Source organism: Anas acuta, chromosome 5 (genome assembly GCF_963932015.1).
Source record: "Anas acuta chromosome 5, bAnaAcu1.1, whole genome shotgun sequence".
In the NCBI taxonomy this organism is placed as follows: Eukaryota; Metazoa; Chordata; class Aves; order Anseriformes; family Anatidae; genus Anas; species Anas acuta.
Window position 1 is genome coordinate 8,143,207 of NC_088983.1, and position 16,985 is coordinate 8,160,191.

At 45.6% G+C, this 16,985-nt stretch overlaps 1 long non-coding RNA gene across 4 annotated transcripts in view; it reads left to right on the plus strand.

The window, feature by feature from the left end:
* Positions 1-358: 358 nt before the first annotated feature.
* Positions 359-16,985, plus strand: part of LOC137856806 (uncharacterized) — a 123,901-nt gene continuing 107,274 nt past the window's right edge. For all 4 annotated transcript variants that reach the window (XR_011096805.1, XR_011096806.1, XR_011096804.1 and 1 more), the window contains exon 1: positions 359-631. This is a non-coding gene — a long non-coding RNA (uncharacterized lncRNA). The remainder of the gene's footprint in view (positions 632-16,985) is intronic.

Below are 16,985 nucleotides of genomic sequence, written 5' to 3' on the forward strand. Positions count from 1 at the left end.
TGGCCAATGCTTAAAAACAAAACAAAACCTACTGCTACGCTACTGAAATCTAAAACATCTCTGATGTCAGTTAGAGCTAGGGAGGATGTGTCAGAAGTTTAGAGAATTTGAGGAAGAAAAGGGGAAAATGAGCATATTTTTGCAAATCCCTTTGTCTGACCAGGGGGGCTGGAAAAATACTGTGACTATTTCAGCGTGCTCCAAATGAACTTTAACTGCTTACAAGGTTTTTTTTTTTTTTTTTTTTTTTTTTTTTTTTTTTTTTAACGTAAATTAAGTACAAGTGCTCTTTGTGATAAGTACAAATTGGAAATATATGGGGGCACTCCCTTGCTGCTGCTCACACCTGCAGCAAGTTTCTAGGAGGTATTAAAGCCATTCATCTCCGGTAGAGTAGGAGGGTATCACGGTATTTCTACTGGAGGGGATGTGGGGGTCATTCCCCCCAGAGGGCATTTGCATCCTAAAGCGACTGATTCTGCTTGGGTCTGGTCTCAACCAAGAGGCATTTGAGAGCACCCCGCATTAACATATGTGCATGTTCAGTCAGATTTGAGCCGGCAATTTGCACTTTCCTGCGATAAAGGATGGAGAAAGGCTGCACGCTGAGGGCTGCCGAGCACCTGCCCAGGTAGGAAAGATCAGATTGTTCTTCAGGAGCTGAATGATTTGCTAATGGGTTTCAAGCACAGGAGATGGCTGCACCTGGCCACCCAACTGCATATTTGCATTTCCAAGAAAAGAAGAGCTCTCCCTAGCCCAGAGGGAAGATTGGTGAAATTACCTCCAGTTGGAGGGGGATCAATGCATCCTCGATGTGATGACTTAGTTTGAATTTGAGAAGGTGAGGCAACGTGCTGTGTTCATCCAGGACTTTTTTTTCCATGAATGCAAACTGAGAATGCAGAACGGGCATCCTGTGACCAAGCCTGGTGAGGTAAGAGTCTCCAGGCTCTCAATTAACCCCTGTGGAGTTGGTTTTTCTACCGGTTTTGAGCTTAAAGCAACGACATGAAATGTCCTTTTCTTTCTGTTGTCTAATAGACGTCTTTACAAACCTTTGAAATATCGTGGTTCACTTTAGATTTTATTTTGCTAGGTTTTGGCTTAACCTGGCTTGTGTCAAGTGTGATTTCAAAGTGATGGGGTAAAAACCAGGGTGCTCATCGTTATGGACAGAGGGTTCTTCAGGATGGGCACCCTCCCAGTCTTGCAGTGCTCTGAACCCAACATCTTGTTCCCTACAGAAATGTGCAGGTGAGCTCTTGGGCAGTAGGAGATAAGCGTGCTTAAAATCCTAAGAGATTTTAAGGTGTCTGTAGCAGGGTTGCAAGCACAAGCATACATACACACACTCAAGTGTGTAAAATGTAATCCCAGTCACACAGTATACACCAAATAAATGCCAAATAGATACATTTATGTCCACAAACACTATAATAAATTGCTAAAAGAAGCAAGGCATATCAGGATATATAGGATGTAGGGTTATGTCATTACAATGTACTTATCACCAGCTGGATGTGATAGATAGCCATATAAGTAGATCTTGTTTATTAACTCATACTCATGGTATAAGGCCACATGAACACAACATATTCACAGCCACATAAAATCTCTCCCTCTTATCAGCTCATCAGCTCACTTCCCATCTCAGCAGAAAATGTCTTGTCTCTTACTGAATCCTTCTGGCTCACTCTTCTTATTTAGGGGAATGTTTCTGTCCTTTGGTTTCCCGGAGGTAATGTGGGGATAGTTTACATGAAGCCACTCAGTATACAACCAGACCATGGGGAAAAAAGGCTGACAGTTGTTTTTTTTTTTTTGTCAAGTTATGTTGTCAATTCCCTGGCTATCAGCAAGGAACGGCAATGCTTAAGTTATACTTGTGGAAATCTTGTGACTAGCCTGATGTTTGCCCTGTAAGAGAAGGGGAGCAAAGCACTGCGGGGGGACTGCCAGCCTGGGCCTGTCCCAGTCCCCCAGGGAGGGCCCAGGGCAGGCTGAGGGGGGTACAAGCCCCTAGAGGTAGGGATCTGTGCTTGTAGCCTCAATACAGTGGCTGCTAAAAGGTGGATGACAGTCCACTTTCGCACTTGATTTTATTCTCTCCTGACTTCTGGTGGTGCCTAAAGGACAGCTTGTCTACACCTGTACAAGTGTTATTAGTTTTTTATTGCTGTAACAAGTCAAAAAAGTGCAAACATTGAAGGCTATGTGACAGCAGGAGGTTTTATGTAGTTCACGGTAACCTTTTAATATCAGTTTCTGTTTCTAAGCCCTTTCTGAAGCTGGTTTGTTGCTAATATCCCCATTATGTTGTGGGAAACCTGAGGCACAGGAGCCTGTGAAGGTCTCAGACCAGGCCTGATAACAGAACTGGAATTAAGACTTCAGAGCCACTGCACTACCAAATAGCTTACAGAATAGCTGATTCAGATGAAAGATGCTTGTCTAGTTCATTGATTTACACAATCATCTGTGACCCTGACGCTGTAGGACAGATGATGCTATTACTACCTCATAGTAAGGAGATATTACAGAGGCTTTGTCAGGCTCATTTTGGCCTGATCCTTTAGTCAGGAGCATCCAAGACAAAAGTAATTTGTGATTTGTTCCTCCTAGGCAAATTACCATTAAAATCTTTACATCTTGTTCTTCCCTGTGAGGAGTGGTGGATATGCAGTATATTTCCCAGCAAAGCTGTCCCTGAAGCATTTTAAGAGAATTTAATCCCTTCAGTCCCATCTTTAACTTGTTTTTCTAAAGGAACAAGACAGATGCAATTGCAGGAGCCATACACCTGCAGTCTCTTATCTTCCCCTTGACCTTTAATAAGGAGGAGCCCCTCTGTTGATGCCAACTGGAGCTGACAGAGAGGGAGAGATCTCAGAGGTACTTCAGTCTTGTTTTTTTTGTGGAAGTGGCAGCAGAAAGAAACCCTATGGGGACCACCACCAGAGATTCCAGCATGACCTTCCCAAATTCAGGTAGGGTAGAGGGTGGTAGAAAGGGGAGGATCTGAAGTATCATGAGCTTGGGAGAAAACATGGACTGTTACAAAGGGGTGTAGTGAATGCCATTCAAGAAAACCACACAGCTGTAGTTCTGTTCTCATGGACTACCTTATTCCCTCTTCCAGCTCTCCTGTGATACCCATCTGGGAATTGTGAAATCCAAGAGAGGGGTAGGGAATGCCAAGCAAACCAGAAACCTGCTCTGAATTCCTCTAAATCTTACTAAGATTTTGCTGTGCTGCAGTGGAGAGATGTGGAACAAAACCTGCATGCTCGGGGAGCTCAGGATTTTCCTTCCCAGAAGTGTGATGCATCTTCCATGATGCATATCACTGGGACATTGCTGCCTTTAAGACCTGGCCTTTCACCTTTAGCCCTGAGATCTCCTGTGATGGTGACTGTCAGCTCCCTTGGTGGTCTGTCCAGGACTGATTGCAGCTCCTGCAAAGGGGCTGGCTGGAGGAAGGAGATAACATGACCCACAGAGCAACTACATGGAGCCATGGTCCCAGACAAGATGCACTAGTGTGCCAACACCCAGCTTGTCCCACCTTATGTTCATCACTGTGCTCTCCAGTGAGAGCCTGAAGTGCAGCTAACCCTTGATAGTTGCATGGGTAGAGGCAGATAATTGCTTCTGTTTGGTTTTTAAAATAGGAGTAATAGAGAAAGTCTCTTGGCCAGACTGTCTTGGGCTGTTCCTTGAGTGCTGTGAGGAGGTGGTTGTCTTTTACTAATGGAAGCCCTAATGAAAACCTGGGCTAATAAGGAAATGAGGGGATCTTGTTGTTTCCCAGTTCATTGCATGGTCCCCACAGCTCGTGTCTAGTGCACGACTCAGTGTGGAGAAGCTCATGCTCCTGGAGAGAAACTGATCCGTCTGCTGAGCAGAGTTGCAGCCCTCTTAACTGACTGGTAAAGCTTGAATTACACTGACACAGCCTCCTGGTTTTGCCCTCTTTTCTCTTTTTCACCCAGTGCATTTCCATGAGATGAAAGCCCAGTAAGTGACACTCAGCTGCTATCAACTCTGTTTTAATGTGGACTTTTCTGAGAGGCAAAAAAAAAAAGCGTCTCCCAAGGTCATTAGCTGACAATTGCAGCCTGTTTGAAAATTGCTTGCACTCTCTGCTAATTGGTCTACCAGACCTGTTCATTTGTTAATTTGATGCCATTAGGTAACCGGCACATCTCTGCTGCAGATGGAGGGAGGCAGGGACGGAGGCGGCTGTTTTGGTCTCTCTCTTTGGGTGGACCTGCCACCCTGGGCTAGGTGGTATAAAACCTGGCCGGTGGGGCGAAGGGCACAGGCTGAATGAATAAATTGATTTAGGCTGAGTCAATAGCTCAACCTTAAAGTAATTATTGCAATTACTTAGGTTGGCCTCCAATTGACTGTTTTTTGAATTTGCAAAGTAAAAGGAAAAAAAGATGTTTCAGGGTTAAATGAGTGCTTTATTCGACCAAAAATGCATTATTCATGAGTCCTATAAATAAGACTGAAGGGCTGGACTCACAGAATAGGAACAGATACCTGGCCTGACTCTCTCCTCTTTTCACTACATGGCTCCTTGTTTATGAGACAATAACCTGGGGTGAGGAGGTGGATCCTCAAGCAGGGTGCCTATGCTGTGGGCTGCTTTCCACCTCTGCTGCTGCCTGTATGAAACATGAGGAGATGGGGGGGGGGAAAGAGGAACTGGCTCTGCCCTTGGTCTGCTGGGGCTGAGCCCCGGAGGGGAGCACAGATCCTGGTGTATGGAGAGACCATGTTGTGCCCACCTCTGGATGGTCAGGCTATTTTTGGAGGAAAAAGACCTTGAATTCAACAGGGAGGGGATTTGAACTGAGATTAATGCCTGAAATGCTGCAATAAGAGACATCATCCGTGTCTGTCTGTGAAGGGTGCCAAATGCCCTGAAACTGTTTATACACTTAAGAGTATTTGTTGAGCACAACCCAAATTGTTCTAGGTTGGTCGAAAGAGGATCTTTTAACAGCTTCGCTCTGATTTGTTTTTAGATAATTCTTCCCCTATGTCAGGTCAGCCTCCTACAGTTTGTACTGCTGCACTAAGCAGAAACACAGCCCATCAGTAAACTGGTGTTACTGGTTGATGATATCTTGGTGTTAAGAACCTGTAGCAACTGTAATTTCTTTAGTGTGGAGAAGAAAGATTAACTGAAGATTAACTAGCTTGGCTGGTGGGTCCCACCTGGGAAGGGCTCAGTTTCAGCCCTCTGGTGTTCTCTGGTGGGGGAAGACTTGTGCCATGGTCAGAGCCAGGGGTCAGCCAGAACTCTTTTGTTCCTCCGCTGTCTGGCAGCTCTGCCTCACTTCAAACAACAGCCCTAGGACCAAGTACCACATTGCCCATCCCAGCAGGGTCTCCCTCCATCTTCCTGGTAGCCTCCATCCCCAAAAGACTGGGAACACTTCACTCCCCAAAATAATTACCTTAAAAGCACCCGTTGCTTTCCATAGTGTGTTTAAAGACTGTGGTTTACTGGTATACACAAGTCTTTGCTGCCTGTGCCCCATTGCATCAGCAGCAGTGGATGAGATGGAAGAGAGGAGTTGTATCCAGGTGTGGGGGTGCAAACCTACTCTCCTCTTCCATCTGAGGGGCCTTGCTGTTGGCAGTAAGTGCAATGACTTAAGAAGCTGAACTGAGAACAGTTTTGCTTCTTTTAAGTCAGGTGGAAAAATTACTCTCATTGTTACAGGTCACTTGCAGTTCCTTGATTTTGCTGGCTGAACTTCACTACCAAGCATTGGTGCCTTTTTCTTTCCTCCTTGTACATGCACCTCAGAAAATACCACTTTTTGTGTGGGGTCCTGTGATTAAAGCAGATTCCAGGAGCATCACCCTAGGGTGGGATGTGTAGGAGACAGCGGGTTTTACCTTAGGCCAAGTCAGGTCTGAGCCAGGTCCGTGCTCAGAGATCTGGGGGTGGGAAACCAGCTGAGCACCCTGGGGAGGGCCTGGCTGTGAGTGGGCAACCTGTGCTTTGGTGATGGAGAAGGAAAACAAGCAAAAACCCATGTAATTCTCACCAGACTGGGGCTTTTGCCAGCACAGCTATGTTAGTTGCAAATCACGCCTCATCACACCTGATGGTCACAGCTAGTCTGGAAAAATCTTGTTGTCTTGACCCAACACAAGGAGTTGGAGGATTTAGCGGCCTCTTTCTTGTTGTGTTTTGAGAATTTTTTAAGAAAACACTTTCCTTCCATGGGTGATTTCACAGGTTGGGAGAAAAGCAGCTGTTGGTGGTTCACAGCTCAGATTTCCCTGAGAAGTGTAAAGTCTCAGCTGGACACTGTGATGATGGATTTTATAGATTTCCCCTCGTTCCCTCCACGAGCACCAGGCAGCTAAACCCAACAGTGAGCTACAGTGCGTTTCTCTGTGTTTGACTTCTCCTTGAGATAATCCATTTGCCTCTGTTCTTTGAAAACTTACTGAATAAGCCACTTGTTTCACACTAGTGAGGAAATAACACTTTGGGGGCCCCTTTTGTGCCTGTCTTATGTATAACAGAAGCATGGAGTTTTATAAAGTCTAATAAATACCCAGCTCTGCCAGATGTTAGCTTTCCTTTTTTTCCCCCTCCTAGAAAGGAGGTCAGAAATTGAGTTCCAGACTTCAGCTGACTGCAAATAAAATGGGACTGTTTCTAAGAGACATGTTGTGACAGTGTAAATTATCACATTTTAGCTGGTGTTAAATATAGAAATGCCACTTAAGAGGGGATGCATTTTGTTCGGTGTCTGATATTTGTCTCATCAAGACATCCTTGTGAGATGGTGTCTGTTTATTATCTCTCCCCCCCCCCTTGCTTTATTACTGTGCTCTGTCTGGGGACAATGGTTGATGAAGTCTTTTCCATGTTTTTCAGTGCTTGAGAGATGGGGGGCAGATCACTGCAATAGCCTGTGGGGGCTGACTAAAAAGCCCACTAAAATTTCCCAAGTGAAGAAATTCCCACTTGCAACATCTGCCCCTTCCTCTTCATGGGGAAATCCCTGGGTTAAGTGCAGGGAGCTGAGGCAGGTAAAAGATGCCAAAAAGGCTGTGCAAGTTCCTGGCCTTGTGGTTACAGCTGGGGTTGAGGAACTGGAAGGCGCACAGGAGGCGGGGGGAGAGACAGACCCAGGGAGGAGAAGTGATACGGACCAAGTCAACAGAGCCAGGATAAGGAAGGAAAATATTTCCCTTAGGTTGGAACAGGCAAAACTCACTGGAGTGAACGGTTTTGAAGTTTGTTCAGTTATTTTGGCTAAACCTAGCTCATTGATGGATCTATTTCCTTCTCCCATTGGAAAAGCATGTGTTTAGTCTCATTTATAAAATTAGAAAGTGCCATTTTCTTTATGGTGTGTGCTCTCCTCTGCTTCTCAAGAGTGGTAATTGCATGGAAACTTGCATGGTTTATACCTAAAGGAATCTTAATTTTAATACATACAAAATTACGCCTATTTAAACCTCATTTAGTTAGAAGCAGTGCAGTTTTCCATCAAACACCTTTCCAAACAGAAGCTGGTTTTGCACTTAGAGTGGATTCTCAGTTGTAACTTTATCTTCTCCACCTTGGACTCTGCTCCATTAAACTTAATCACCATCATATCCTATTACCCGTTCAGTTAATGAAAAATAGTTTTCTCCAAAGGTAAAGTGTTATAATTAAGGGCTCTGTACAGCCACAATAGCTTTTGTGCCTTCAACCTTTTTTCACTTTTAAAATTGGTTCATTCTGCGCAGACCAAAAGGCCAGAAATGCTTATGATACAAGCTACTTCTGCTCAGACAATGAGCAAAGTAATCAGGTAAGATTACACAGCCACAGATAACACTTCTTGCAACAGGTTCTTGTCCCTGCTGTGGATCATCAGTCAAATCTGATAAAACTCGCCACTTCTTGTGCAATGCTGGCCTACTTACAGCAGTGTTGGTTTTATTCAGAATGATACCAGGCTGCTTTTAGAGCAGCAGTGAGACTGATGCAAGAGGGGGGCACACAGTTTGGCCAGAGAGAGTCTAGCCCTGGGAGATGAACTTGTCTTTCCCTCAGTCCTCAGTACCTCAGACATGCTGGCAGTGCACAGAGGTGATGGTTCAGCCCCAGCTCAGCTCAAGTGAAATAATTTGACTATTCACTATATCAACTTTTCTGTCAAAATCTGTTTTTGGCCTATGGACTAAACTCAATTTGTATTTTCTCCCTCAGCCCCTAAATTAAAAAAAAAATCCTGCATGGAAAATTCCTGTGCTAATAAAAATGTTCTTGTGTATGTTCTTATGATGCACATCCAGCTATATAAATATAGATGATTTGTAGCTCTACACAAATAAAGCGGGATTTTCAAAAGCAGTCTAACTGCTCCCAGCCTAAACTACTCGGAGTAAAAACAGGGAGAGTTTATAATTAAATTCACTGGGAGCTGTGCTAGACCCCTGCTGAGTGCTTTTAAACATTCTTCTCCTCAGACTCTACTGGGAGAGAAATATACTGTATTTATAGCCATCTTGTTTCAATATAAACATGTCAAACTGTAAATCTGACGCAGAGATGGGCTCAAGCTGAAAAATTAAGATCCAGACTTCTGATGCTCTCTCTTTCAGATCAGCTCCTTTGTGGGCTTTGGGTTTGAGGATCTGGTGCTAGTTTCTAATTTAGGTCCAGCTTCCTTCCTCGTGCTGGGAGATGCTTGCTCAGGCCCTGTCCCACTGAGCCCCAGTTATACTGCCTGTACTGGATAAGTGCCCGATTTCTCAGCTCCAAGGTGCTCTCCCAGCATGAAATACCCTTTTTCAGCATGCACGTCCCTTATAACCTTTCTCCTGTTCAGAGTATGGTTACTCATTTCCTTTATAATGGGAGCAGCGTGTACCTGCCTTTGGTTTCACACTTCTGTTCTGCCTGTCCCTGTGTCTTTCCTTCTATGCCCTGTACAGAAAAGAGCCTAATAATATAACAGCAACAACAAAAATAGTATAATGGTTATTATTAGCACCAGGCAGGTTTTGTGCTGGGAACAGATCAGTCTGTGAAATGGGCTGTATGCCATAGCAGAGGGCGGTCCTCCTGCATCCGTGTGCTTGCAATAGGAGATGGAGGCTGGAGAAATATGAACCCAAACCAAACGAACTTTGGCTAATTTGGAAGGCAACAGCAGCAATTGGTGCGTTGACAATCCCAAGCTTGTTTAAGCATTAGATCTGAGGAAGAAGGGGTGGGGGAAATAAAAATGTTACCATAACGACTGAGACGTGAATGCTGTTAGCATCCCCACAAGGTGCAGGCATGTGTTCATGACACATGCATCTCCTAAAAAAAGGTGTGTATACTTTGCAGATGTTTTCTCAGAGCAGGAGATGTCCTAATAAGCAGGTACGTTGTTCCACATGTTTAATCATGAATGGCAATGAATGCCTGCTTCAATTCTTCTGACCCCTTTTTCTTCACTCCTGACCTTTTCCTTTCCTAGCCTGTCACACATAAAGAATGATTATTAAAAAAATAAAAAATAATGTAAAAAAGAAAATAAGATGATTGCATTTGAGAGAGAAGGGGGAGTTGGGAACATAAAGGAGTGGGGAAGCGTGTTATGTAGCATTTGTTTTCTCTGCTGCCATTTTATTGCTTTTCTGGGCGCCCTGCCAGAGAAATGGCGAGTCGCACTTTAATTAAAGAAGGCTCTGTGTGCACTCCAGCTGTTCCTCATGTGACTGCCTGTCTACGGGCAAAGCGAAGGATGCTCCCGCCAGCTCGCCCCAATCAATGCTAACCTAATTCCCGACCACACACTGTCAGGCGTTCGTGCGAACCTGCAGCCTTTTGGGCACTGCCTGCGAGCCAGGAGCTCAGCACCACGTCCTGGTCCCCGTCTACTCACAGATCTGCTGGCAGAATCTGGCCGTGGCATTGCCAGGGGCGCGGGAGTGTCTGGGGCAAGGTGTGGCTTTGCTTAAAAATATTTTTCTCTGCCTGCAGCGATGTTTGTAACCCATAAACAGATCGTGCTGCCTGGAAGGAAGGGCATTTGGGGCTTGGTGGTGGAAGATCGGGCCCCCGCTGAAGTTTCTGGGAAAGCAGAACTTGGCTGTGGATGAATGACTAATTTTTCAGCAGTAACCTAGATCTGAGATGCCCGAGGCTCAGGGAAGACCTGTGTTTTTCTTTTCTTTTTTCCCTTCCTGACTTTGGAGAAAAATAAATTCAGCTTGAAAAGAAGAGACCAGCTATATCAATGCACCTTAGCTGAAAATCCAGCTGTGCTTCTGAAAGGTGCTATATGGACTCAACATCTATGTTGAGAAAATACTAACAGACCAAATCTGCATAACAAGAGGGAAATTGTTGTGATGACCCTGTAAGAAAACTACCATGTCATCCTATAGCTTATATGCTTTTAAATTAATTTTTTTGTCCTCTGAACCTAGTTTCTTGTGGAAGAAAAAAGTTTACTGTGCTAATGCAGGCAGTATGGTCCCTTAAGAGAATAGGTTGGATGGGGCTCTAATTTGTGCTATGGGGCCATGTTCAGCCCCCTGCCAGAGTGAAGGGTGCTACGATGAAGATGTTTGTGACCACTGTGAGACTGTTCTGCTTCCCCAGGCAGATGACAAGGTGCCTTTCTGTGGGTGCAAGTGGAGGCTGTGACTTCCAGGGAGGACTAATGCAATGAAACCCTATGCTTCTGCTGCAGCCTCTCAGTGGCATTACAGCCATTGTGAATGTCACTTCCTTGTGCTAATTCAGGTGTGAGGTGAAACATCCGAGCGTAACCTAAAGCATCCCCCAGACGAGGTGTTTATTGTACTTTCAGGCACCTCACCTACTGGTAACATGAAGCTGCTTCCTCCCACACTGCTACGGAGCTGAGCCTCCTGCACTGACCTGTGTGAGACCTTTTTTTGGGAGCTTTCCAACCCTTTTTCCTTTCATAGCCTGTGAATTGTTCCTTCTATGTTGGCCCGTCTCCCTGCACACCTAGCTCTATTCACATGGTTTATGGCAGTGGAGATGAATTGGCATAACACACCGGGGAGGGAGATTCAAGACAGAGCTATTATGTTGCTGGAAGCCAACTTCGAAGCAGAGGAGATGAGCTGGATTTCCTCCCCCTTCCTGCAAAAAGGAGAAGTGGAGGCAATCATGACAAAGGGGAAGATGTTATCTGAATAGAAACACAGATGTATGGGTGAAGGCTTGATGTGCAGGTTGGGATATTAGAAGTCCACCTTGCATGCATTGTCCAGCCAATACGAGCTTGCAGAAGGCCTCGAGGTGGCTGAAAAACTGTTGATGTATGTCAGTGTCCCTTAAAAAAAAATAAAAATAAAAATAAAGGGGGAGTTAGCTTGGTTCTTGCTGGCAGAAAAGACATGCTGCCAGCTGTGGATAGCTTCTGACCAGTAGCTGCAGGCTCTGGAGGCCTTTGTGCAGTGTTTTGTCTGTGTTCACTGTGGAGCCCAAGTGAGGTTTCAGGCTCTCTGCACACTCAGCAAGTTGTCATTGTTGGATTTGGGGTTCCTTCAAATAAAGCAGTGTTTTCCTCAGGTAGGGAGGTAAGTGCAGGTCCTGGTGTTAGTGGCCCAGAGTTTGGCCATGGTCACCTCCTTGGCCTGTGAGCTGGCTTCATGCTCCTGCTCCCTGGGAATCCAGGGAGCGCGGGGCCTTTTTCCTTTGCACTCAAATGCTGATCTCCTCTCAGTGACACCATCTGTTTGCTTCCTTCTCAGCTCTTCTGTGAAATGACTGATCTGCTTTCTGCAGTCCAGAAACACCATCTCTTTGGGCGATGATGTTATAGGAGTCTTTAATTTCTCTGGTGCTGCCTTTCAGCTCATTACCAGATCATTTCCTTCATCCGTGCAAGTTTATTTTACAAGAAAACTTATAAATTTTCCCTTTTCTAGACTATTTTTTGGCTTGCTAGGCACTTTACCTTTTCTTTACTTACATCTGAGTGAAGTTTGTTTGGCCTGGCTGCTTTGAAGTACAGGCTTGGAAGCAGCAACAGATTTATGAGCTAAAAATGATCTGGGTAGAGTTGGTGTTTATATAGGAGGCCCTTTGTTCTGTGCATCAGGTGCTGGGGAATACGAGACATTTGCTTCTTGTGCAATGACATAGGTTCCTTATTAGCAGAATTATCTCCAAAATGTGTCTGGAGATGGCATTCATAGCATCCTGGTTTACTTCTGATGCTTCTCATAAGTTTTTTCCTTCTGCAGCTTGGATACCTCTTCTCCTGGTTACAGGCAAGATACTGCATCTTTTGGCAACCTTTATTACTTTGGGTATGGCATTTTGTTGACTTCCTGGAGCCAGTGGTTGCCAGTATGTAGGCCACCCTAAGGACATAGCTTTTACTGTCGTTCTGTTGTGGTCTAGCAGGCTCCCACATCCTATGGGCATGCTGGGCTTTGAACTAGGGCCGTTTCATCTTGGCATAATTGTTATTTGCAGGGGATCTGCTCCTGGTGTCTGACTGTCTCCACTGGGTAAGGTTGTCTCTGGATGGTCTTCCTCTGCTTCCTCTGACTTTCTGGCATCTTAAACAGTTGTAGCTGAGGGATTTTCTTGATCTAAGCCCTGCTCCTGCAGCCATCCTTTTGAGCTTTGTCTGCCTCTGTGCAGTTATCAGAAACTATCTCCCTTATGTCCTGAGTTGTACCTAATTTCACATGTTGTGTGGTTCCCACCACAGCTTGGGTTTCTGCTTCTTGCTGTGTTTTTTTCATATGGCATTTGATGACCAGATGCAGGCTTGCCCATCTAAGCACAGCAGTCTCTAGCCTGTGGCATTTATTGTAGCTGGCTGCTTGGCTTGGCACTTTCTTAATTCTGTTTCTTTGATCCTCTGTTGAGCTAAGGCAAATTACCTTGCATGGGAAACACACACATGGTTTTCAGACTTAAAAGTCCAGGCTTGGAAAATTTTCCCAGTGGAAACATGGGTGTTATAGGAAGGTGGGTGTATGGGTTTCATTCCAACACAAAGTTAGGATGTGGCCAAGCTATGTACCCAGCTGGCAGCTTCAGCACTCCCTTTCTGCTCAAAGGTGTCTGTTTTCTCTGCTTTGTGTCTGTTTGACACAGAGGAGAGCTCACGAGGGTAAGTACAACATAGGTAGTTACACATTACAGGGAGAGGGGACAATCTTTGGTACTGAGGGGTGGCGGGGGGAGGAAGAAGGGCACTTAAGGGAACAAAAAGTAGGCAGAGGTGACTCCGGATCAACTCCATTTATCTGGCTAATGCAACTTAAAGGCCTTCCAGGTGGGGTCATAGCCATAGCTAGCTGAGGGCACATCTCCATCAGAACAGAGCTCACCAAGGTGCCTCTGAGCAGGCTGGCCTGTCTGTTCAGCACAGGGTGATGTGTGGGATGGCTGGGTCATCCTGAGTGTCAGGACCTGTTTAGCAGGGACAGTGTTCTGCTTGGTGCAGCTCCAGGCTGACCAGTTTTCTCCCATGGGGAGCAGGAATCTCAGGATGGAGGCATGTCCCATCACTCAGCATAGCCCTAACACCTGTTCTTCTGATCCTCCAGATCATTGCCTACGGCTGTGTCCTATAGAGACCAGCAATATCTGAGGGTGAGCATATGGAACTGGAACCAGCTGGGATGACCATACCAAACAGAGTGAGCAGCCACCTCTGGACTTCCTAGGGCCAAAATGAGAGCCACTGGCTAACATGGGATTTGAACAGTTAGTTGAAATTAAAATCAGACCCATTAAACAGACCTTGTTTAGTGTCTGCAGAGCTTGGTCTCTTCTCAGTGAGCATTATCTCAGAGTTGAAACATGCCTGACTATGGCTGTAACGTACTGTGCCTCTTAAAGATTAGTGGCACTGTTTAGCACACAGCCTAAAGAAACTGCTGGATGGCTGGATTCCTGCACAGGAATGATGATGCTGCAGGTATGGTGAGGTGGCTCATAAAAATCCACATGTGGCACAGTCCATCAAAGCTCATAAAAACACTGTGTAGGACAATAACACTTTTCTCAAGCAGGGCAAGGCAGCTCACTGGATTCCCATCCAGAAGATGACTTGGATACTGATCTGTCCGTGCTTTGAGCATGGTGCTTCTGGGGTTGGCCATAGTTTGTGCTGTGATACCAGCCTGATGCTGGTGGACTTGAGGAAGCTGCACTGGGAGGAGAGTGATGGGGAGCAGTGATGTGCTTAGGGAGTGAATGGAGCTGATAAATATGAGCTGCCTTAAATCTCTTCCAAAAATTGTTAAGCACACTAGTCCCTAAAATACTGATAATAGTAGTAATCATAACTTTTAAATCTGAATACTGCCAGAACTTGGTGGTGCCAGGCGCTGTACTAACAAAGAAAAACTCAGGCTCTCCTCACAGGCTGCATCCTGTACATAGGATTAGAAGCAGCAGGCAGGTACTGGACAGATAGGGACTCACAAGGAGGCAGTAATGTGATGACAGCCAGCAGAGTGGGCTGTGGTGGCACCTTAGCAGTTTAGGAAGGATACAGATTTTTGGAGGTGTTGAAGCAAAGAGAAATCTGAAGGATCTGCTGAGAGCAGGATGTGGAAAGCAGTGTGGCTGAAAGTGACTATAGAAAACTGCATGGCAGGCTGAGCCCTTAAAGGTGGCCTCTTGGCCTAGGGATAAGTTGTGGGGAAAGGAGATGGGAAAGAAAAGTGGCCTGTGTTGTTGATGGGGTGGGGGGACAAAATACATAGGTATGAAGTGTGAGTATTGTTTCTCTGCAGCGCCATCCCTGGAAGTCTTTAAAAGACGTTTAGATGTAGAGCTTAGGGATATGGTTTAGTGGGGACTGTTAGTGTTAGGTTAGAGGTTGGACTCGATGATCTTGAGGTCTCTTCCAACCTAGAAATTCTGTGATTCTGTAACATTCAGAGTGGTTCTGAAAAAGGTGAGGGTTGTATTGATGAGTAGCAGAAGAGATGATGCTGTAGTAACTGAGATGCTAAAAGTTGGGCTGCTCTTATGGCCTTTTCCATTAATCTGTACAACCAAACCTGAATGGTATCACATGGACTTAACCTGGAAGGTTTGGCTTGGTGGTGCTGACCCTGGAAAGGTTATAGATGGAAATGCCTCCTGGAAAGGTGATCTTGAACTTTGGTGTGGAAAGAAGAGAGAGGCTGTAGTCTGTCCGAGGGCCTTGAGCTAGGTTCATACTGGAGGGACAGTGCAAGGTTTTGTTTGAGCAGGTCTGGAGTCAGGATTGAGCCAGGATTCATCCACACGGAGATGATGGTTGAATTCATGTCCAGGGTGGAGGTGGCATCAGAGGCAAACTTCAGTGAGACAACACAGCATTGAGGGCAGAATCCAGTGGGGTCTACTCAGAAGGTGATGGGAGATGAAGAGAGCCTTCAGAGAGGTGGAGGGAAGTGTGAGTAGACATAGGACAGAAAAGTATAATGGAAGCCGAAAGAAAATAATCATCTTGCCTTCCTGAGGATTTGAATGAGGATGGGGGAGTGTAAGGAGAATGGAGGTGGAGAGCTGGATCTGGGACTGTGAAGACAGTTATCTGGAAGCCAGGCAGTCTGTTTGGCCAGAAGTTTTGGTTTCTGTATGTCTGCTTTTGATCTCACTATGAATATAACTAAAATATTTCCAGTTTTTTGGCAAAGTGGATGTCCCCAGACCATACAGCTGCTCAGTGAAGGCAGTTTTGTTATCAGGATGGTGGCCAACACTGCAATGACAGTATACAGCTGTTTGGGGCCCTGCAGTCTTGACTGTATCCATCACCTGCCTTAGAACTGGTCCCAGCTTGTGTTGCTGACCTACTGGAAGCCTCTGCCTTATGCTGAGCTAATGTTTATCAGCCTGGAGGCTTTGAATAAAATAGTTCTCATTCCAGTGAACTTGGATGTTTTGACAAACTTTGGTTTCATCCCTAAATTTCTGAGCAGCTCAAGCCACTGATGGCTTTGGCATCTGTGAGCTGAGCATGAGGGGATGATACAGTATTTCTTCAGTTGGTGCCAGGCTATTGTGGTGGCTGATGCAATGTTTTGGCATCTGAGATACAGAAATGAAGGTTTGTGTTGCAGGACTTGGTTCTAATAGGAATTTTAAAGCCTTAATCTTTTTTTTTTTTTAAATCCTCACTGAACTGGCAAAAAGCCACAGCATAGTACATAACCTCTGAGCACTCCAGGAGTTTTTTCACAGCTGGATAAGAGATGAGTTGATGGAGACAGAGCTGGAGGAGTTCAAAGTGCAGCACTTGTGGTGATTTTTCACCACGCTGGATTGCCTCTCTGCTCCCTTGGCAAGAAACCCAAACTGTGCTGCGCTGCCCCCACGGCGGAGCTGCAGGTCCCTCCACGTGCTGGGTGTGAGGGAGAAGTGTTCACACTTCCCATCCAGTGGGGAACAGCAGGGAAGGTGAGCACAGATGCTCCAGAGTTTAATGGGATAATGGATTTGCCCCCATTGCTCACTTACAGTGCTAGTAATGAAGGAAGGGAAGGAAATTCCTTGGGCATGTGGGATCTTTGAGCTGTGGAAGAAACCGCAGTCCCGGTCCTTCCTGCTTCTTTGTCAAAGTCAGCAGGTGAACCATTGTTTATAATACAAGTCAAGGTTGTGAAGCTAACATAAATGGAGAGGTCAACACTAAATACATCAGTGGCAGGTCTGTCAGGGAGGCTAAGAGCAGAGGGCTGCGAAGTCTCTTTCTTGGGAGACAGGCCTGGGACAGGAGAGCAAATGAATACAAAATCCCTAGCAGAGCTGCATCGCTCTGATGGCAGGGGAATAACCTTTTAAAAGCATGTCAAGATGCACAGGTCATGGTGGGTGAGATTATGGGCCTCCTACTTTTCTGATGGTCAGGAAGCTTTTTCTTTTTGTAGCTCTCAGATGCTGCTACATCTGTCCTCCCAAAGCTACAGTGGCCTGTCACAGTGGATGCTGCATGCTGGATTTGGAT